This window comes from Mustela nivalis (genome assembly GCF_964662115.1).
Source record: "Mustela nivalis genome assembly, chromosome: 7".
NCBI classification, from domain to species: Eukaryota; Metazoa; Chordata; class Mammalia; order Carnivora; family Mustelidae; genus Mustela; species Mustela nivalis.
Genome location: NC_139026.1, coordinates 97,336,198 through 97,359,545, shown reverse-complemented (window position 1 = coordinate 97,359,545; position 23,348 = coordinate 97,336,198).

The following is a 23,348-nucleotide window of genomic DNA, read 5'->3' as shown; positions in this document are numbered from 1 at the left end:
CTTAAAGCTTAATAGAACAAAAACTAATGATGTACTATATATTGGCTAGTTGAATTTAAATTTAAAAAAAAAACTGTGACTTTAACCTCTGTTATTATTGTGTGTGTGTGTGCATCTTATACACATAGGCCCATAGATATATGTATAGATGTTTATATTTGCTAGCTGAAGATGGAAACAAGAAACCAAAATGTCATCCTGGCCAAAAAGAGGTCTTCTAATTAAAGTTAGAAATAACTATCATGGAGAAACTGCAGAAGACACCAAGTTCTAACTTTTATGATTAGATAGATTATGGCATCATTAATTGAGCTAGAAAACATGACAAGTTTGGTAGAATGCAATGAATTTTATTTTATACCATTTGAGGACCTTATTAGAAAACCACATGGAATGATTAGTAAGTACATTAGTCTAAGTCCTGAGAAGTATGAGATGAAGAGTTTGTAGAGGGAATAAATAAAAGAGCCAAAAGGCAGACAAACGGGTAACATGGGATTAACATTGAAACCTCAAAGAGTTTTAAGAAGGGTAAAAGAAAAACAAAGAGCAGAAACAAAATTTAAACTGCAGTAATTGTCTAATATTCATTCATTCAGCAAACATGCAGTGAGCACTTTTTCATATGTCAAGCACTGTTCCACTAGCAGGGAATGCAAGTACACACGAAATGAAAATTGCTGCCCTCACTGGCATACTGTGGAGGACAGACAATAAGCAAAATAAATGAGTCCAATGCATGGTATGGTACATAGTGACAAATGCTAAAAAGAAAAAGGAAGGGAATGTGCTTAGCAGTGAGACAAAATTCAGGATCATTTGAGCTAAGTGCTGAAAACAAGTGATGGAATCAGCACTGTTCGTATCTGGGGGCAGAGTGCTCTGCATGGGGCAGAAATAGTACAAGTGCAAAGGTGTCCGAGCAGGAGCTCGCAGCTGTCAGGGGATGGCCAAGGGCGAAAAGAGCTGGAGAGGATGCCAGAGAGGTCACACAGTTCAGACTGTGGGGCCTTAGGGGTCATCGCAAAGACTGTGGCCTTTTCCCAGTGCAGCAGCCATTAGACTTTGAAGGGTTTTCATGAGAGCAAAGATTTCTATGTTAACAGGTTCATCTAGTATCTATGTTGATAATAGATAAAGAGGATGAGAGATTAATTATGTGACTATTTTAATAATCCCAGCAAGGAGGCCTCTGGACCAGAGTTACAGTTATGAAGGTAGGGAGGATTATATTGTCTACCTATTTTGAATTGAGAGTCAGCAGGATTTGCTGATGTGTTGGATGTGGGTTATGAGAAAAAGTAAAGTCAAGAATGACCATAAGTTTTTGTCTGAACAACCTGAGAAATGGAGGTGTCTGATCTCAGAGGGGGAAGACTGCAAGAAAATCAGGTTAGAAGAACATACCGGCCCAGTTTTGGAACCACATCAATTCTGAGTGACAGAAAAGTGGTAATGTCAAGCCAGAAGATGGATATACAAGTCTGGGAAGAATCTATAAATTCAGGAGTCATTAGCATAGAGATAGTTTTTAAAGTGCCCAATTCAACATTCTGGGACACAGATTCTGTTACTATGTATATCAACCTGATTTTGAGGACCTGTATTACTGGCTCTATGAGGCCTCTCTAACTTGGCTTCTAGAATCCCACCTGTCTCTCCACATCCCATGAGAACACTATAGGCTAAGAGAGGATTTCTAATTACCATTACTTTGTAAACAGAAGTCACATTATAACCACAACAGTGCTATGACCCGGATGAGGCATGATTCAGGCACCCAGTTACCCAGTTGTGAATGACCATCTTCATGCCATGGCTAAAGTGTGCTAGGTACTCTGTGACCCAAGACCATAGAGACAGAGGCCCACAATGACCAAGTACTGCTGTGACCAATCCCCATGCACACAGGCAGAAGAAAACGAGCATACTCTGGCCAAGATCTACTATGACCAAAGCACACGGTGCCACTACAAAGATGTACCATGCTGAGAGGGGTTCTGTGGCCAGTATGCTGGGACTGAGACGTGTGGGTATCAAGGAGCATGTAGCACAAGCATGGTGTGACCAAGATGCCTTCTGACCAAGGTGTGTCAAGTCTAAGGGGTGTAAGTGAGGCAGGTTGTGATCAAAGCATGTGGTACCTTGTGACAAAGCATGCTATGAACAAGGTATACTATAACCCAGGCACATGGAAATCAAGGAAACACTGCAAACTCTGTGAGGACCTCTGCTGACTAACCAGTCATTCTCTGAGGGCAGTAGAAAGAGGCAGGCCTTTCCTAGAGTTACTCTCAGCTATAGTTGCCCCATAACTAAAAGCCTAGACGAACCTAAGGAACTCCTCCCTTTCATGATACAGCTTTGTGGTCTCCACACTCACAACATGCTCATTTCCTATCATCTTCGATCCCTGCCCTGTACCTCTTGCAGAAGCTTCACGATGGCAGTGTGTAAATTGTTTCAAACTCATAGAGCAATGGGGCCAGGCACATAATCTCAGTGTGTGCCGTGAACCAGATATGATGCATTAGGAGGTGGCAGGGAGTGTGGTTTCCATCAAGGATGCTAACACCTAAAACCATATTGTCCAAGACGCTCTGGGAGCACTGCTATTTGGGAGCTCCTGTCTAAAATATCTGTACCCAAGATCCAATGTTGTAGTGAATGAGTGTCTTGGGCATTCCCTCTATGGTCCCTTCTGCTGATTTCTCCAGTCCCTCAACTTGGACCTAACCTCAGTCCAGGTGTTTCTAAATGAGTAGTAGAGATTTTTGTTTCTAATCCAGGAGGAGGGGAATCTGAGTGTAAAAAAGAGCCATTAGAGCTAACTACTTTATTTGTAAATGAAGGCTGACAGAGGGAAACATTTTGAAGGCCTTTCTAGGTTTTGTTTTGATTTTTTTTTATCCACACCGCCCCCCACATTTCTCAGGGGGCCAGGTGTTCTTTACAGTTAAGCGATAGGGCCTGGCAGGGAGAGGCTAAGCTCCCCAAACTTTTCACAAAGTAGTAAAAGCTTATACTGGCCTTGTTAACATCTGTAATTTTAAACATGTTGCCTAAAAATAAAACAAAAGGAAAACCCAGTACCTTTGTTCGATTCTGTTTGCAAGTCTCCAATGTGCATAGGAAACTCCGCAATTGGGTAGTCTGAAGTGGGCCCAGGCTCAACCCCACCCTCCACCTCATTCCTACAGATGCTAATATAAATCAATTAGGGGCTGACACAGCAATTGGCTGCCTGACAAATGTTCCCTAATAATGCAGCTCAGGAGAATGTGGAATTTCTGAGCTGCTGGTTATAACGCTTTCAATATAGCTGTAAATTCCACGCCATGTCAGCACAGGTGGAAAGCTGAGTCGTAAATAAAATGTTTCCCCAATTCCTAAAGAGCTCCCCAGATGATTGACCAAAGCAAGTTGTGATTTAATTTAACCACTTAAACTTTCTGGGAGTAAAAACCAGACTTTCATCAAATTCAGACCAAAAACGGGGGAGGGAGGAGAGACGGTGTGTGTAGAGAACAGAGGGAAGGAAGAAAGAGAAAGAAGACTGGCAGCCAACCATTAAAATGAGCAAGGGCCGCTCCAACTGAAGCAATTAGAGTACTCATTATTTGGAAAATAGTAAAAGAAAAGACCATGGCTAGACATGTGCTCAGTTCCGTGGGAGTAATTAAAGGAGGCACACCACTTCTCCCCCTCTGTGGACCACAGCATGTCATGCATGCGGTGACTTAAATTTTCCACTGTATTTTAATGGCTAATGATGGAAGCACTCATGATTCATGTGGCTCTACCAGACCCTTCCTTTCACTTCGAGGAGCCTCACGGTCTTAAGCCAATTACCTTAGTTGAGTGGGTTAAGAAAGGAGAACTGTAGTTCTGAGTTTTCTCTGGGAATCTTCCCAAGGGCAGGTACTTCTTTTAGTATTCTCCATAGCTTTTAACATAACTCTGAGAACATTGTAGACACATCAACGCGACAGTGAGGAATGAATAAAATCGAAGGGCTGTCCTCGATGATGCAAGGTTTCAACACACAAGATATGTAGGACACTAGTAGCAAGTTTAGTCGAAGACCTAAAATCTGAACATACCCTAAGTGCGACTTTTTAAAAAATGAAGTCTCATTACCTTGTCATCTCCGCTCTTAATTCTCTACAGTTTAAGATGTCATTATATCCTAGTATCTTTCGATTATTTGTGGGAAGGATAAAAGTCTCCTAGAGATATAAGTATTGGAACATATCACTATCTGAATTGATGCTAATGCATACTCTTATTTTCAGAGGGTTGCTAAGCAGAGTGAAAGAACTCTTATTGCCAAGATAGTAATTGGTTTTATTTTTATGTTCTTCCATTTCACATTTTATCTAGCTTCCCTGCCAAAGTTATGAATATCTATGTATGTGAATAGATGTGTGATTGTGTAATTCTGGGTGTGCTCTTAGGATACTTCTATTAAAGATACTAAGTATCATAACTATTATCAAATTCCTCTCTGATGTAATAGCCATAGAGATATTGCAGAGGAGCTGAAGATAATGTAGTCTATTATTTGCAAAATGATTAACACTTTTCATATTTGTGAATTAGAGTTATGCTTACTTTTCTTTTCATGGGATTAACTGTGACTTTCACTGGGGACATCAGGAATTCCCAGTGTATCTGATTTCACAAATACGTATAAATCTCCTAACCCTTGACTTGCACTTCAATCATCCTAATTCACCAAGAATTTTTATCATCAACATTGATAAGACCAAACCCTTATAAAATGGAAGACCTGAAAAGTGACTCTTCTACCCATCTAACTCTACAAACTCAGTTCCTCTGCTTTGCTCATCAAGCACTACGATCAGCAATCTTTATATGTGTTATGCTTTTTCTACTTCCTAGGTCTTATCACATACTTATATTCCCTTTTCCAGGAGGTAAGTCCCCTGCCCATTTGATTAACTCCAACTCATTCTTAACATCTCAATTCCAGATCCCTTTCTCCAAGAAGCTTTTGCAGACTCCCTAGATAAGACAAGCCCTCCCAGGCTCCCTGGTTGTTTTTTGGTTTTTTTCCTCCCACACTCCTACCTAGATGATCATTTAACCTCCTCTCTCCATGAGTCTCCCCAGCTTCATCAATCCCCTGTTCTCACTCAGCTGATTTTGTTGAGGAAACAGAAAAGCATTTTCACGAACTCCACCACTACCCACCTATATGAATCTATGCCCGAGTAACTACCTGTCTTTCTAGATATTTTTGAGGACTGGTCAGTTATCCAGTCAAAAGCCAGAACCTTCTGTCCTATTTCCAGCTTATGCATCACCTCAGATCAAGACACTGACCAGTGGTCCTCTGCCAGGAGTCACCTAGCCACAGCTTACACAACTAAAGAAAGAGGTACCGGCTGCCACCACAACTGCTGTTCAGACAAGAGGTCACTCAGGGTACTGCTCCGAGCTTCCAGAATCACTGCAGATAACAACCCACTGGCAAATTCCCTACTCCTTTGGATGCATGCCCTTCTCTTGCCTCCTAGCCTGAGTTTTCAGAGGGGAGGTGGAACCATTGAGCAAATCCTGCTCTGTGTGGGGACTTCCTAACTTCTCGGATACAGCATCTCTGAAGATGTCCTACAAGGACAAACAGCTGTGACAGTTGGTCACAAAGCTGCGGTCAGATTGGTAATATTCTGTCATATTTGTTTTCATTCCTTCCCTACCACATGCCCTTTATCCTCATTCCTATTCCTGGTGATTTTGCCCTCCCAATAAAATGTTAACATATGAAGCTTTGTTTTTCTGGAGGACAGCACTAAGACCCTCGATCTTCCCTTGCCTTCTCAATGCCCGTGATCTAGTAATCTCTCCTCTCCTGCATCATCAATTTTTCTCTCTATTCTGGATTTTTAAAATGAGGATACATACCAGTGTCATTTCTCACATATTAAAAATAAAACTCTGGATGCCATCTGGACACCATGTCCTTCTCCATATGCTTCAATTTTCCTCCCCTCCTCCCCCGTCCCCCCCCACTTTTTTCTATTTTTTTAAACCACAGAACTCTGGGAACAGTTGTATCTAACTCCTCAACTCCGGCTCTTTCATAGACTCGCTCCCTTCACATTTCCACACCCACCTCTTCTCTAAACTTGCCTTTGTTATGGTTTATGGTCACCTATGACTTCCATGTTTCCAAATCTAGGGGCCACTTCTCAGTCCTACCAATACCGGATCTACCAACAGCATTTGACAGTTGGTCGATCCCATCTCCTTAAAGCATTCTCTTCTCTTGGCTTCCAGAGTGTTTTCCCTCTACCCAAGGACGGCTCCTTCTCACTGTTCTTTGGTGGTTCCACCTCCTACTCCCAGTCTCTTAACACTGGAGCCCGAACCTCTCCTGGTATCTGTCTATACCCAGTCTTTCTGACTACTATCCTATCTTATCCCTTTGAATACCACCTAAATACTGATGATGCTCAGGTCTGCATCAGCCCTAATCTCTGCCCTGAACTATTTCTCTGTCTCATTTACATCTCCTTTGAGAAGGCATTCAGACATCTCAGCCTTTACATGTCAAGCACTGAGCTCCTCTCTTCCACCCTCGAAAGTTGCTCTTCCTATTGTCTTCCCCATTTTATTTAAGGGCAACTTCATTCTTTCCTTGCTTATGTTTAAAAAAAAAAAAAAGTCACTTTTTAACTTGTTTCCAATCCCTCAGCAAATTCTGTTGACTTGATTTTCAAAATATATCCAGAATCCAGCAAATTCTCACTTTATCCCTTGCCTCCAATCTGTTCCAAGCTACCTCCACCCTCACCTAAATCACTGCAGTATACTCATAGTCAATATCCTTGCTATTGTGTTTGCAAGAAAATAACAGTAATCCTACTATAATGTATGGGTCATGCCCTTCCTATGCTCAAAGCACTGCAGTAACTTCACAGCAAAAGGCAAAGACTTTTACATTTGTCTGCAAGGCCATATAGGATCTGAATTACTACCATTACCTACTACATTCTCTCCTCCCTCATTACCTCCAAACACACGGACTGCTTACAGACCTTGGAAAACACCACCACACTCTTACTTCAGAGTCTTTGCCCTTGCCGCACCCTCTGTTTCTGCCTGACTCCCCTTCCTCTTCCTTTCTCTCTTCCAAAATGCTCCTACCCTAAATATTCACTTGGCTCATTCCTTTCACTCCATTGGGTCTTCAGGCAAATGTTATTTTTCTGGCAGGCTCCCTTTATCTTTTATCTGATTACAGTTGCTCCCCCACCCTTTTTCCTACTTTAGATTTTCTCGACATCTTACCTACACTGTAGTTTATTTCTTTCTTTTATTTATCTCTCTTCCCTCACTATAGTGTAAGCCCCACCAAGGCAGGGATTAGTAGGTTCCTGGTTATATCCTCAGAGTGTGTGGCAGCACCTTGTACATAGTAGACACTTTGTAAATATCTAGTGAGTAACAGTATGCCCTCCCTTCCCTCATTTTAACATCTGCCCTACTCTGCAGCACTTGTTACATTTCTCTCTGCTTCGCCTGAGGGAGCATTTTGCTAGAGCAGGTTAGAGCCTTTATTCTTTTCTGTAGTATCCACTGAGACCTAGCTAAGCACTGGCATGGAATTAGAGTTCAATAAATGTTTGTCAGAAAACCAAATGCAATTTTTCTTATCACTCGTATGAGTTACTAATTCATATGCATTTAGGTGGGTGATTTGCTAAAGTTTAAATGATGTCAATGGGAAAGGCAAGAAGTTGCCCTTTGTCTTAGCTCAGGACATTCACAGCCTTACCTTGGTTTTAAGAACCATTCAATCTAGTTAGTTATAAATCGATGAACAAGGGTTGGGTTGGCCCTCATCACTTGGATGAGGTTCAGCTCGAGAGATAATGCTCCTCCCTCTTCCCATGTTAGAATTTGAAACACATAGATATCTAAAACCAATTTCTGTTACATGCCTGTTGCATTCCCCATATCGTCTTTGTATTTTTTTTTCAAATGTTATATTTATTCCTAACAACATCCACCTGAATTAGAGATAAGGAAACACATTTTTCAGGTTTATTTCATGTTTTACAATTTTTTAAAATTTAATTTTATTTTTTCAGTGTTCCAAGAGTCATTGTTTATGCACCACACCCAGGGCTCTATGCAATACGTTCCCTCCTTAATACCCACCACCAGGCTCACCCAACCCCCCACCTCCGTCCCCTCCAAAAACCTCAGTTTGTTTCTCAGAGTCCGCAGTCTCTCATGGTTCATCTCCGCCTCTGATTTTCCCCAATTCACTTTTCCTTTCCTTCTCCTAATGTCCTCCTTATCTTCTTTGTCTTTTTAAGGAAAACAATAGCAATGAACTTATTATTATTGTTCTTATTATAAAAGTAATCACTGTAAACTTTAGAAACAATTGTTAAGAAAGAAAATTCAAATCAGTTGTCATTTCTTTTGTTCAGTGATAAGCCCGTGTGTACACCATATTTATGTATTATCTACATATAATCTGATATTTTTGTGCCTTGTTTTCCACATAGAACATCATATATACAAATTATATATATATATATATAGCATTAAATATAATATATCTGGTATATATACAAATATATATTACATGTATATACTTAACACATGTATACTTTTAAAGAATATAATTAGATTTACTGTGGTGAGCATTTCACAGTATATACAAATAACAAGTCATTATGTTGTATACCTGAAGCTCATATAATGATATATCTCAATTATACCTCAATAAAAAGAATACCTGTATCATAATTTACTTAACTATTTTCATATTTTTGGACATTTAAGTTACTTAATTTTTCCCTAATGAAAACAATATGTTAAAAAACATTACTCTTTTTCTCAGAACAAATGTCTAGAAGAGAAAATAATAGATCAGAGGATTTATACATTTTAAGGCTGATATATTCTTTTGAAAGAGTTTATCAGTTTATACTCAATTGGCAATGTACATGAGAAACTAATTTCCCAGTCCTTCCTTATTGGTAGTATAATGATGATATATAATGATGATAAATTTTTGACAATCTGAAGAGTAAAAAAAATGGATCTCCATTACTATTTTAATTTACATAAAAATTATCCCGTGTTTGCTATTAAAAAAACACTTTTTAGAGCACTTAAAATGAATTATATTATATTATTTGATCCTCACATTAATCCTATAAAGTAGACCCTATGAGGTATGCCCTATTAATACTATAATAAGACCTCATGGTCTTACCCACATGCATGACTCAGAGGCACACAGGTCTGCTCAAATGTGCACCCCACTGATGACAGGGAGCAGAGGTAAAGATTCCTCGTTCTTCAGTGATTCTAGTCAGACAGAGTGGCTGTCACCTGTTGAGAAAGATGTCAGATATCTCAGAGATGGTCCTCACCTTCAATACCTCCTCAATTTTTGGTCATAGAGACGGAAATTTGCACCACTTCTTGAGTTTTGACAGCTCTTTTGTGGTTATTCAAAGAACCTCTGGAAGAGTTCTCAAACTCAAAAGGTGGTGCCCTCTCAGTCACGAAGACAACACAAGTGTAGGATACATGTATGCTGATGCCTTCAGCAAGATACATTCTTCCTTATCTGAATCCCAGCTCACTGGAAACCTTTCTTACACAGATAAGGGTACGCTAGCCTAGTTTAGAGTGATTTGTGTATCAGGTCTCTATTTTCCCAGAGTAAGCTCTGGAGCACAGTTTTGTTACCTGGTCCCATGCCTTTCAGAGTAGTTACCCAAGGTATGTGAGTTAGTTGAACTATAAGTCAGTGTTTGGGAAAGTTATTAAAGACAATAGGAAAACCAGCTTCTAAGCAAAAAAAAAGAAAAGAAAAAAATATTTTGTCATCCCTTTATTTTTGTCCTGCAGAATCCATGAAAGCAAAATGTATTTATTATTACTCAGTTTTCCATGTCATGCCCCAAAACATCTTCTGGTGGTTGCTTCCCATTATTCCAGAACAATTTCTACATCCTCTCCAGCACGTAGGAATCTATCACTGATTCTCAGTATAGCCTCTCTCTCTCTCTTCCATGCATCAAATGCTGCCCATTTTAGAGTCATATATTCTTCCTTAAACAGCTGTCCACATCTATAGCCTTTATGCTCCTTGTTACTCACACTTAACCTAATTTACTGAATGGTATTGTTAGTTACTTTTACATGCTTATGTTCTTTCTGTATAGCTGGACATTCATTCTCTGAGGGAGTGTATAATGTCTAGGCCTTTTAAAAATCATCTTTTAAAATTATCCCAGTGCTTCAGTTAACAATAAATAAATATTTGCTAAATTAAATTGCCTTTGTAGCACACACAGTATGTCTAAGAGTCTTGATAGGCAGCTTAAACACTCTCTCTGGAACCTGCCCTTCACTTTTTCATTCATTTCTCCTTTCTCTTCTTCCTGTTATAGCCCATTGTACCCAGGGGCTGCTCAACAAATGTTAATGACCATGATCTTTTCAATCAGCAATTTGTAAAGTGGGTGATTATTGTCTATAAGTGACAAGGGAAACACTATTTTCTATTCATGCAAATAAAAGACTTGACTTATGAAGACAGTATCTACAAACAGTGAATGACAAAACTAAACTCCTTAGCTCTTCCAAAGCAAACTGGGGCCAGATTGAGGACAAAGAGTGACACCTATTGTTCAAGAGATGCTCATGAGGGTTTCCTGTAGTTACCACCTGCATTGATTTGTGCCTGTGTCAACAATATGAGCCATAAATAATAACATGTCTGAGGCAAAGAGTATTTGCTAGCTCTTTGTACTATGGGACATCTGACACCAGGAACATTTGGTTTGTCAAGTTTATTGGCAGTTCGCACATCCAGGAGCGGTTTTATTTTAATCCATGCCCATTTAAACAGCAAGTCATTAAGGATGGGAGATGGTCACAACTAAGGCATGTTTTTAAAATACTAAGGGAAACTATGAATTATGATTACATAATTTAATAAAGGACTGCCTGGTGAAATATGACTGCTTTGGATTAAATTATAGTTCTCTAATTCTGAAGAAAAAAATGAAAAGTTTAAGTTTTATGTGACATATGACCTATATAAAAAATAACTTCTCCTAAAAGGTCATTGTCAAGAGCCAAGAGGACACTGACTTTTATGTACATCTGTATCTTTTTGAAGATGGAGAATGTCCCAGTGGGGATGGTCTGTCATTCAGCCTCAACTTTGACACCTCCAGCAGCAGAAATTTTATGACACCTTGAAGCAGATATGACAATATAAAATGGCAGGATGCCTGGGTGGCTCAGAGGGTTAAAGCCTCTGCCTTCGGCTCAGGTCATGATCTCAGGGTCCTGAGATCGAGCCCCGCATCAGGCTCTGCTCAGCGGGGAGCCTGCTTCCTCCTCTCTCTGCCTACTTGTGATCTCTGTCAAATAAATAAATAAATAAAATCTTAAAAAATATATATATAACATGGCAATATGTGCCTTAGCTCTGCTATAGTACCCCTGAACATATCTAATGACAAAGTATATATGAAAGCATTTTGAAATGTGTGTAATTCTCTTACAAGGCATAATGAAGATGATGAAAGCCACATGTATCAAGAATTCTAAAGGAATTATTTAATCTGTATGATGTAACATCAGAATCTGATAATTGCTTTAAATATTACACAATACATATTGCAAACTCTGCTGGAGATCAGTATTTCTAAAGTATGTAACCCATCTTTGGAGTTATTTTTTAAAAATTTTCCCCAAAGGTGATTTAATTTAATTTCTATAAATGGCTCACCATCAAGATTTTTTTCCACTATCAGCACTTTAAAAGAAGATGCTCATTTATATATGTTTTATATATTACAAAACTATATTATTCACATTTAACACAAAAGAGTTGCTATGTCCTAGTTATAGTAGAAAGTGACAGAAATTCCATACCCTTAAAACAGCCTCAGGGCGCCTGGGTGGCTCAGTGGGTTGAGCCTCTGCCTTTGGCTCAGGTCATGGTCTCAGGGTCCTGGGATCGGGCCCTACATCAGACTCTCTGCTCAGCGGGGAGCCTGCTTCCCCTTCTCTCTCTGCCTTTCTCTCTGCCTGCTTGTGATCTCTCTCTCTCTCTGTTAAATAAATAAAATAAAATATTGGGGTGCCTGGGTGGCTCAGTGGGTTAAGCCTCTGCCTTTGGCTCAAGTCATGATCCCAGGGTCCTGGGATCGAGGCCCGCATCAGGCTCTCTGCTCAGCAGGGAGACTGTTTCCTCCTCTCTCTCTGCCTGCCTCTCTGTCTACTTGTGATCTCTGTCTGTCAAATAAATAAATAAAATCTTTTTAAAATAAAATAAAATATTTTTTAAAAAATCAGCCTCAAAATGAGTTTTTTTTTTTTAAAGATTTTATTTATTTATTTTAGAGAGAGACAGTGAGAGAGAGCGCATGAGAGGGGAGAAGGTCAGAGGGAGAAGCAGACTCCCCATGGAGCTGGGAGCCCGATGTGGGACTCGATCCCGGGACTCCAGGATCATGACCTGAGCCAAAGGCAGTCGTCCAACCAACTGAGCCACCCAGGCGCCCCACAAAATGAGTTGATTTTAAAGCAATATGGAATAAGCAAATCAGGGAACAGAAAATGGAACATCTAGACCCAAAGGTGCAGAAGATATAAGGGAAAGATTCCAGAGGAACTGTTAACGGTAACTGTTTAGGTTTTGTTGATCAGGTGAAATTAGAGGGTGCAGGATGAAGGGACAAGGAAAGGAATTCTAGGCAAGGAAACAGCATGAGCTGAAACACAGAGAATAACCTGTTTTACAAGGACTGGCTAAAGAGGGAAGAAGAGAAATGCAGCTGAAACTATGGCCGATGTATGTTTCTGTTTTGTTTTATCATGTTTAAAGGCTAGGAGGGAGGAGCCAGGGAAGATCCAAGGTTGTAGAAAATAGAGTCAATATACTAAGGGAGATGGAGAGAATCAATGTAGTAGAAAGAATGAAATCAAGTCAAAATAGAGAGTTTGGTCTTAAACATGAGAAAGGACACATCACGGTCTGTGGAACGGAGGGAAGGAGAACAGAAGAAGGTGTGTTTATGAGGAAAACAATATTCAAGGAGGTTCACATATGATCAACTCTTAGAATATTTGCCATTTCTTTTTTCATTTGGCCAGCTTTAGTGAAGTATAATTCACATATAATAAAATTCACCAATCTAAGTGTATAACTTGATGAATTTTTACCAATATACACAGTAGCATAATCATCACCACAATCACGACATAGAGCATATTCATCACCCCCCCAAAAATCTCATCATGTGTCTTTGCAGCCAATCCTTTTCTTCTATAACCTAGCCCCCAGAAACTACTAATTTGACTTCTGTTGCTACAATTTTGCTTTTCTAAAATTCCTTTTTTTTAAAGAGTTTTTTTTTTTAAGATTTTATTTATTTATCGGGGGGGGGTGGGGGCGGAGAGAGCCAGCACAGGCAGACAGAATGGCAGGCAGAGGCAGAGGGAGAAGCAGGCTCCCTGCTGAGCAAGGAGCCCGATGTGGGACTCGATCCCAGGACGCTGGGATCATGACCTGAGCCGAAGACAGCTGCTTAACCAACTGAGCAACCCAGGCATCCCAAAATTCCTTTTTTTAAAGATTTAATTTATTTATTTGAGAGAGAGAGTGAGAGAGAGAGTATGAGTGAGGGTGGGCAGTGGGAGAAGAGAGCCCACTGTGGGACTTGATCCCAGGACCCTGAGATCACTACCTGAGCCGAGAGCAGATGCTTAATCGACTGAGGCACCAGGGTGCCCCTTTTTCTAAAATTCCTTATACACGGGATCATAGTCTTCTGTGCCTGGCTTCTTTCATTTTAGGTTCAACTGTGTTGCTGTGTTTCAGCAATTCATTATTGCTGAGTAGTACCCCGTGCGTTAACACACCAAAATTTATCAATTTATCTCTTGATGGAACATTTAGGTTCTTTCAGATTTTAGGCTTTTATAAATAAGGTTTCAACAAACAATCAAATACAGGTTTTTGTTGACATAGATTTTTATGTTTCTTGAGAAATACCTGTAAGTGGAGTTGCTGGATCATATCAAATTTCTTTTTTTTTTTTTTAATTTTTTGAAGAACTTCGGTGGTGTTTTCCATAGCAGCTGTACCAATTTATGTTCTCACCCAGAGTGCACAAGGTTCTCTTTGTTCCATATCCTAATCAACTCCTGTTATCTTGTTGTCTATTTGAGGATTGCTCTCCTGATAGGCACAAGGTGATACTCATTGCAGTTTTGATGTGCATTTCCCTGATGATTAGTGATGCTGAGTACCTTTTCCGGTACCTGCTGGCCATCTGCATGTCTTCTTTGGAAAAATGTCTACTTGGATTCTTTGCCCATTTTGTAATCAGATTATTTCTGGTTTATTTGTCTTATTTATTTGTTTTTATTTTTTTGCTATTGAGTCATAAGAGGTCCTATTTGTTTTGGAAAAGTCGAGCTAGATGGAGTCGAAAGATCTCGGTTTACTTTGATGTTCTGAGAAAACAGGTGCTGTTATTTCACTATTGTTCTTATTTTTTATCAGAAAAACAAGAGGAGTGAGTGGAAACTCTATTAAATGGTAACTAAATTCTCTCTTCCAACATTTCCCTCTTATAGACAAGTTTTGTTTATCATAACAATTCTCATTAACTTAAACTCATATCAATAATTCATTTCTTTTTGTTCATCTGGAATGTCTCTGAATATCATAGGGTGGCTCTCTGGTCCTACAGAACAGACTTGGTAGAATCTCGTGAGCTACTCGTGAGCTGTGTGGCTGTGTGGCTCGGCTACCCTTTAAAAACTTTGGTTTCTTTTATTGCAAGATAATGGTGGTAATGTAATATAATATAACAATAGTAGGGCTATTATTAAATGAATTTATGTATTTTCCCAAGTAGAGATTAAGACTGTAATATTGCAACTGCTGTTTTTGTTTGTTTGTTTGTTTGTTTGCTGCCAAAATCAGACTGAGGAATAGATAAATGGAGCAGTAGGAAAAACGGGAGTATTTTCATGTAAGAATATAACATATTTAACTTTCATTTACCAAATACTTCAAAATCCCTTCTCAAAAGTGTGTCAGTGTCTATTTGTCCTCTTGAAATACAAAAAAACTTTATAAAAAATTAAACAGACAAAATAGAGCAATATAAATAATGAGATCTAAGTTTTTCTGCATGTATTGAGAATTTCACCTTTATTTTACGATTTTGCACCTAGTAGCATGAACAATTTGCCCCTAACAAAATTAAAAGTGCCTTCAGGACTATCACAATTGCATACTGGAAGAGAATTTACCAGCAAGAATTTTATTATGAAATGGGGTTGCACTGCAAAAATACTTGTTTCAACTACAAATGGGAAAATAGCTTCAATTAGTTCTCTGAGGAACCTTGATTTATGTAGATTAGGTGGTGAATCAAAGGAGTTTAAGTTACTGGATTTACTAAATTCAATTTAAGATACTACTTGGGACATTGCATAAAATGCTTCACTCAGTATTTATTAGTAAGACAAAATGAAATAATCACTTTATGCTTCAAGAAACTATCATGATTTTATACCATCACCTGGAGAAAAAAATAAAATATTTAAACCCTATATATATATATAATATGAATTGAAATCCATAACTGTGTTAAAAATTTATAGAAACTAGAAAACTTGATATATTTGATGTTTGCATTTAAATGCTATCTTTTTTCTTTAATCCTCAAGAAAACAACTCAGAGACACCTAAGAGTCCAGACAGACATATTTCCATACTTTTTTTTAAATTTTTTATTTTTTATAAACATATATTTTTATCCCCAGGGGTACAGGTCTGTGAATCACCAGGTTTACACACTTCACAGCACTCACCAAAGCACATACCCTCCCCAATGTCCATAATCCCACCCCTTCTCCCAAACCCCCTCCCCCCAGCAACCCTCAGTTTGTTTTGTGAGATTAAGAGTCACTTATGGTTTGTCTCCCTCCCAATCCCATCTTGTTTCATTGATTCTTCTCCTACCCACTTAAACCCCCATGTTGCATCACCACTTCCTCATATCAGGGAGATCATATGATAGTTGTCTTTCTCTGCTTGACTTATTTCGCTAAGCATGATTCGCTCTAGTTCCATCCATGTTGTCGCAAATGGCAAGATTTCATTTCTTTTGATGGCTGCATAGTATTCCATTGTGTATATATACCACATCTTCTTGATCCATTCATCTGTTGATGGACATCTAGGTTCTTTCCATAGTTTGGCTATTGTGGACATTGCTGCTATAAACATTCGGGTGCACGTGCCCCTTTGGATCACTACGTTTGTATCTTTAGGGTAAATACCCAGTAGTACAATTGCTGGGTCATAGGGCAGTTCTATTTTCAACATTTTGAGGAACCTCCATGCTGTTTTGGATGAAGGACCTCAATGTGCGAAAGGAATCCATCAAAATCCTTGAGGAGAACACAGGCAGCAACCTCTTCGACCTCAGCCGCAGCAACATCTTCCTAGGAACAACGCCAAAGGCAAGGGAAGCAAGGGCAAAAATGAACTATTGGGATTTCATCAAGATCAAAAGCTTTTGCACAGCAAAGGAAACAGTTAACAAAATCAAAAGACAACTGACAGAATGGGAGAAGATATTGGCAAATGACATATCAGATAAAGGACATATTTCCATACTTTTAAAGCAAGAGTTTCTTTGTGTAATGCTAATGCTCTAGAAGCTTCCAACAGACAAAAGGACCCAAGTAGTTGCTGGCACAGACAAGTGCTGCAGTTCTAAGAAACATTTCATTCACAGAGATGGCCCTTTTCCTTAGGATATGTGGGTGCCTTGGTGTCTCATTTGGTTAAGTAAATGCCTTCGGCTCAGGTCATGATCTCAGAGTCCTGGGATCAAGTCCCACATCAGGCTCCTTGCTCAGCGGGGAGTCTGTTTCTCCCTCTGGTCCTTCCCTCTCATGCTCGCTCTCTCTCAAAAAAAAATAAATAAAATATTAAAAAAAAAAGTGAGTATGTAACTAGGGCAGCACAGTCCTCAAGACAGTGTGGAAAAGAGAATAGAAACAGAGACCTAGTTTTTCTTACCTCTCCTCCTGCCAGTCTTCATGTTGGAGGCAGGGCAGTATTACAGTGAGAAGACTTTGAGTGCATGTAAGAGAAACTCAAGTCGAAATGCTTTAAACAGGGACACCTGGGTGGCTCAGTTGGTTAAGCGTCTCAGGTCATGATATCAGGGTCCTGAGATGGAGCCTTTCATCGGGCTCCCTGCTCAGTGGGAGCCTGCTTCTCCCACTCCTTGCTATCCGTCCCACCCTTTGCTCGCACTCTGTCTCGCTAACTCTCTCTCAAATAAATGAATAAAATATTTTTAAAAAATGATTTAAACAACAAGGAATATTTATAAAATGAGGAGTCCTGAGAGAGGGCAGCTCCTAAATTGGTCAGTTTAATGGTTTAAACACATCATCCAGGAACCAGGCCCTTTGTACATTTCCAGACATAACACAGCAGGAGATAAAAAAGGGTTCCTTTAAAGTGGTGAAAATCTGCCCTCAAAGCCCCACAGTTGTCTTCTCCACAATTTCCTCACTGACAATGATTGGTAATATGCCTTTTCCTAAATCAGTTAACCGGCAAGAGGAATGGGCTTCTCCTCTTTGCCTTAGACCAGGGGCAGGCAATCTTTCTCTGGAAAGGGTTGGATGATAAATATTTTAGGCTTTGGGGGCTATACCATCTCTGCTGTACCACTAACCTTTGCTGCTGTCTGCAAAAGTCACCCTATATGATAAGCAGAAAGGCATGACTGTGTTCCAACAAAACTTTATGGATAAAAACAGTTCACAGTACAGATTAGGCCCATGTGCCACAGTTTGCGGACTCCTGCCTTAGAGTCATGGAAATCTACTTTACTGTTTGGGTATAAACCTTTCACTTTTGTTCTTCTGCTCCAGGGACACACCCAAGAATTTAGAGATCTTTCCATGAGTTCTGAACTTGATGCTTAACCTTTTTTTTCTTGCCTTTTCTACTAGAAGGAGGCACTGGGGAATCTTAATACTCATTTTCCCATTTTTGTATACTTGAGAGTTATTTTAAGGAAAGGCTCTTGGCTCAAAAGAATCTTCTACTTAGTCTGTAATTCCACCAGTTAAATTTAGATTAACAGTAAAACATCATTAATAGTAGCATCATTTACTTACAACTTAATATATACATCAATTTAGTTTGGTTGTTTTTCTCTCTAAACTCTGATAAAAGGTCTGTGGTGTCACAACCCTAAAGGTAGGAAAAAGTAGTGAAAATTAGGGAGTGGGTTTCTAGTTCAAGACTGTGAACTGAGTGTGTTTGTCTCTTTCCTTCCTCTCCCATTCTCAATACTGTATTAAAATGAAAATAAGAGAATAAAAATGTTATAAATCCTCAGCAATGAAAAGAATGGAAAGAACCTTCAGCAGATAAAGACATGAGGACATTTCTGGAAAATAGATGTTAAAAAACTGATGAAACAATGTAGAGGAAACTAGAATCTACTCAACATGTGAAGAAAAGGGGCTACAGGTAAGGAAGGTGCCTGTGTGCCCAGCTCAACCTTAGAGAGGTTTCCCAGTTAGCATGGTGGGATGGTTGGTATAATGAAGCATTAAGGAGGGTTGAGAACAAGGGGACAGAATAAATACGTATGCTGAACCCTGACTCTTCCTGATTCCCCTTTAATCATCTCTGTGTTCATAATGACAAAGCACTTACTCTAGGCAAAATATTGGAGGATTCATCTTTGAAAAGAACCTTCTTCTAGTCTGTTCACCATGAAGTAGACCTCTGTAATCAATGTTCTTTCCTTGTACACAAAGTTCTATCACCTCATTCCTTCATTCATGTACTCATTCAATTTATTTGAGAATCACCTATTGAGAATTTAATCAGCAGTGGAAAAAGAACAGAGTCTCTGTTCTCATTTAACTTACGATATTAAAAGGATTACCAGGCATGTGAAAAAACTGATATGAAAGAGAAAGACCAAATATTTTAATAATCTAAAATAAAATACACTCTGGATTTTCTACTCAGAGTATCACAAGGCTTGGGATCAAAGTGTTGGCCCGCTTGAACTCTCATCCAGAAGTTCTTAGGAAAAGCCAGTTTCTAAGCTCATTCTTGTTGACAGAATTCGGTTCCTTGTAGTTGTAGGACTGAGGTCCCCATTTCCTTGCTGACTTTGATCTGGAGCCACACCCACATCTAGAGGCCACTTACTTTCCTTACCAAGTGACACCCTCCATCTTCAAACCAGCAATGGCGCATCAAATCATTCTTGTGTTTCCGATCTCTGGCTTCCTTGTCTGTGACCAGCAAAAATGCTCTTTGTTTCTAAAGAGCTCATGTAATTAATTCAAGTCCCCAGTAGTCTCCCTATCTTTTTTTTTTTAAATATTTTATTTATTTACTTGACAGAGATCACAAGTAGGCAGAGAGGCAGGCAGAGAGAGAGAGGGAAAGCAGGCTTGCTGCTGAGCAGAGAGCCTGATGCTAGGCTCGATCCCAGGACCCTGAGATCATGACCTGAGCTGAAAGCAGAGGCTTAACCCACTGAGCCACCCAGGCACCCCAGTAGTCTCCCTATCTTAAGGTCAACTGTGCCATAAATGGAACCCGGTTAATGGGAGTAAAACTCATCACAGTCACAGACACCAGGATTCTGTATGGTATCTAGACGAGGAAAGTGGAAAATCTTGGGAGGCATTTTATAATATTGCGTTTCATACAAAATTTCAAAACACCAAAACATTAAAAGATTCCAGAATTTTAAAAAAAGCATATTACATACCATGGGATGAGAAACAGACCATTATCAGACCTTACATTAGGAACAACAGCTTTTAGAAGGCATTAAAACAATGCTTGGGAATTTCTAAGGGAATTCTTTTTTTAATCCAAAATTATATTTCTAGTAAAAGAATCACTCAAGATGATAAGCAGAATAGAGATAGTTTTAGATATGCAAGATAAAGATTTCATTTATTGATTTGACAGACAGAGATCACAGGGAGGCAGAGAGGCAGGCAGAGAGAGAGAGAGAGGGAAGCAGGCTTCCTGCTGAGGAGAGAGCCTGATATGGGGCTTGATCTCAGGACTCTGGGATCATGACCTGAGCTGAAGGCAGAGGCTTTAACCCACTGAGCCCCCCAGGTGCCCCGAAGGACAGGTTTCTTCAGAAGCTGAAGAAGAGGGGCACCTGGGGGGCTCAGTGGGTAAGCCTCTACCTTTGGCAGGTCTCAGGGTCCTGGGATCGAGACCTGCATCGGGCTCTCTGCTCAGCTGGGAGCCTGCTTCCCCCCCTCTCTCTGCCTGCTGCTCTGCCTACTTCTGATCTCTCTCTGTCAAATAAAAAAGATCTTAAAAAAAAAAAAAAAACGCTGAAGAAGAGATAGAAGACACTTAGTGCTCTGACTTGTCATTTCCCTCAATTCTCCCAAGTGAACCCAAATAAAACTATTAAGAACATCATGCTTTGATACAGATAAGGCATATATTGTTCAAATGTTACATAAAGATAAAAAAATATCTCCAGAACAAATTGCTGTTTATATTGATCTCTCACATATAAACTAAGTAAAGACTTGCTGTGCCAGCAAGTGCAGCTTAGAGATGGGGTGTGCCCGACAGGGCAAGCCCGACAGCCTTCTTCATTCACTGCCTCTATCAGGCTCCATTTCCCCCCAGCACAAGAGGAACAGTAGCCATACTCACATATGCAGCCCAGCTGTCACCAGAACAAGTGTGGACTCAGAGCCTACGTGGACACCAAGTAGCACCCCAAATGCTGAAATCTCCTGGAGAGGTTCCTTGGAGGAGGGTTCAGGCAAAGACGAAGTGACTGAATTTGAGCAGTCTCCATCCATTATTCTGTTCATTTTGAAGCTGGTAGGCTGTAGGAGTTTTACAGATATTGCTTATAGTTTGGAGACCATTAACTATATACTCATTGAACCAGGACTTGAGCACAGTGCTATCCAAAGTGTGGACTAAGGGCCAATGTTGGCCCAGGAACTCTTTGCTACCCGTCTGTGATGGTAATTGGTAATTGAAGGGAGCAATTTGACAGAGTAACTTTATACCTTTTGAACCAAATCCTAAAATAGTTGAGTCTGTATGCTACATCCTCTTGGTTTTTAAAACATTTCCTTTTCCTAGTAATTTTTTCTTAAACAAATGCGTCATCACAAAACTAACAGATCGGAATTCTGAAAAGTCCTTCACAAAGGGTTATTTGAGACATGCTCCTTGAGAGTGCCTCCTCTAGGACTTGAGAGGAATTGGGTTCTAGTTCCCCACCTGATGGCCCCAGAACTTGGGTAAGCCATTTGGCTTCTCTTAAGACTTCATGACCTCATCTTTCACACAGGGCAATGATTCATGCCTCAGGGAGCTGCTTTGGGGGGTGAGATGGAATAAAGCATTTGGCACTGACTGGTGCTGGTAAAGAGGGAACAATTCCACGGGGACCAGGGACCAGGGTCCCGTGGCTGTTCTGTACAGGATTCAAGTATGCATCTCTGCAATTTCTGTGGGAAATAGTACTTCATAAAAATGTTTGACGTCTTCACTCATTGTCGGGTTCTTTGACAAAGAATCTCAGTGCAACAACGTGGTTTGTGTTGAGCTGTGCAGGAACGGGTTTCTTTTTTAGAGTGATTAGTGAATGAGTAGCCCTGCTCAGGTTTTCATCTCCTTTGCATTGTATTGTTGCTTGTTGGCATCATCTTGCATTGTTAATTTAGTGGATAATGAATGAAACATGGTTGGCAAAACCTATAATGTTGAATTATAATGTCATTAATCTTTCATATCCCTTCTGCTGATCTTTTGCAAGCCAAGTGGACCCAGCTTACCTTCAGAGACTCATCCAACGACCTGCGGGAATGCAATTCCTTTAAGTTCTCTTTTCTGTTCTGTTTTTATAGAATCTTTCATTTCAGTAACTTACTGAACTGGGATCCACCATGAGAGAGGTTTACAGAATTCGTATCCAATTAGTAGTTAGAGATGCATTTGTTGAAACTGTCAACCGTAAGTTTACATGAATTCATTATTTCTTAACTCTTTTCAGACTTTGTGTTCAGGATAGAGATTGCCTTTTTCAAGAACTTTTACCTCTCTGAGCGTAAATCTGTACTATCTTGGCAATAAAATAGCCCCCGAGGAATAATATTGTACAACCATTTCAATCTTTTTACCAATTAAATTGGTATGATCTATCTCACCGACGTCACACAACACAGATTTCTAGGCCATCAACCCACCTCTTGCTCAGAAAAAGCCATCAGTTTATTTGGTCCTACTCAGATTTAAGATCATATATCTTTTTTTTTTTTTTTTTCAGAGCTTTATGGCTTCCACTAACAACAAAAAGGCCTGATGCAAACCTAATTTCGTGGCTGCCTTTCAATCAGTGTGGAACATACTTTCCATTTTGTCTTTACTAGAAATAAATTGTGCTTTAAATCCCTGCTCTCCTTAAATATGTCAAATATGTGCGATATGATATCATCTCTAAAGTGCAAACTTCTTGAAATGGCATTGTTAGGAAGGCCTCAAAAAAGTATTTTTCAAGCCTGTAACATCATTCTAGAACAGGTTTTATTGCCTCAGAAGATACTAGCATCCTCCTGAGATTAAGAAATTGCTATAATTGCTGTGTGAAAGAGCAGACAGAGAGAGGGTTTTTGCTGATAAACTTTAAGATGATTTAGCAAAGAAAGAGAGAATAGCTTTAAATATATAACCTCTTTTCATCATTCCTAATTGCCACATCCTATTCCTCCACACCTGTGTACCTCGCCCCCCCTCTAATGACTTCAGTTCACATCAGCGCTTTGTGACATAACTTTAATAATATTCATGCAATTGAGTCACTCAGAGAGACACCTGCTACATTCACAAGGAAACAAGCTATCATAAACAGGGCTGAATTTATTGATTTGGAAGGCCACGGGTTTTGTATGTCAATGTCCAGGAACAAGAGAAGCGTGAAGTCTGGCTATAATTTATACCATGCCATACATTCCCCCACTCTACACTTAATGCTTAATTAATTGCTTTTATCGGTTATACTCACTGGCAGCATTTTACCTTTTCTAATAGCTGCTCACTTCCCCCTATCCTTCCCCGAGTTTTCTTTAGCACTCTCTAAAGGGTATTATCCTTCTTATGTGACAGATGGACATAACTTTATAAGAAGGTGATTTAGTCATTAACATCCAGGTACAGACTTCTCTTGCTAAGAAAACACCTTAGGTAA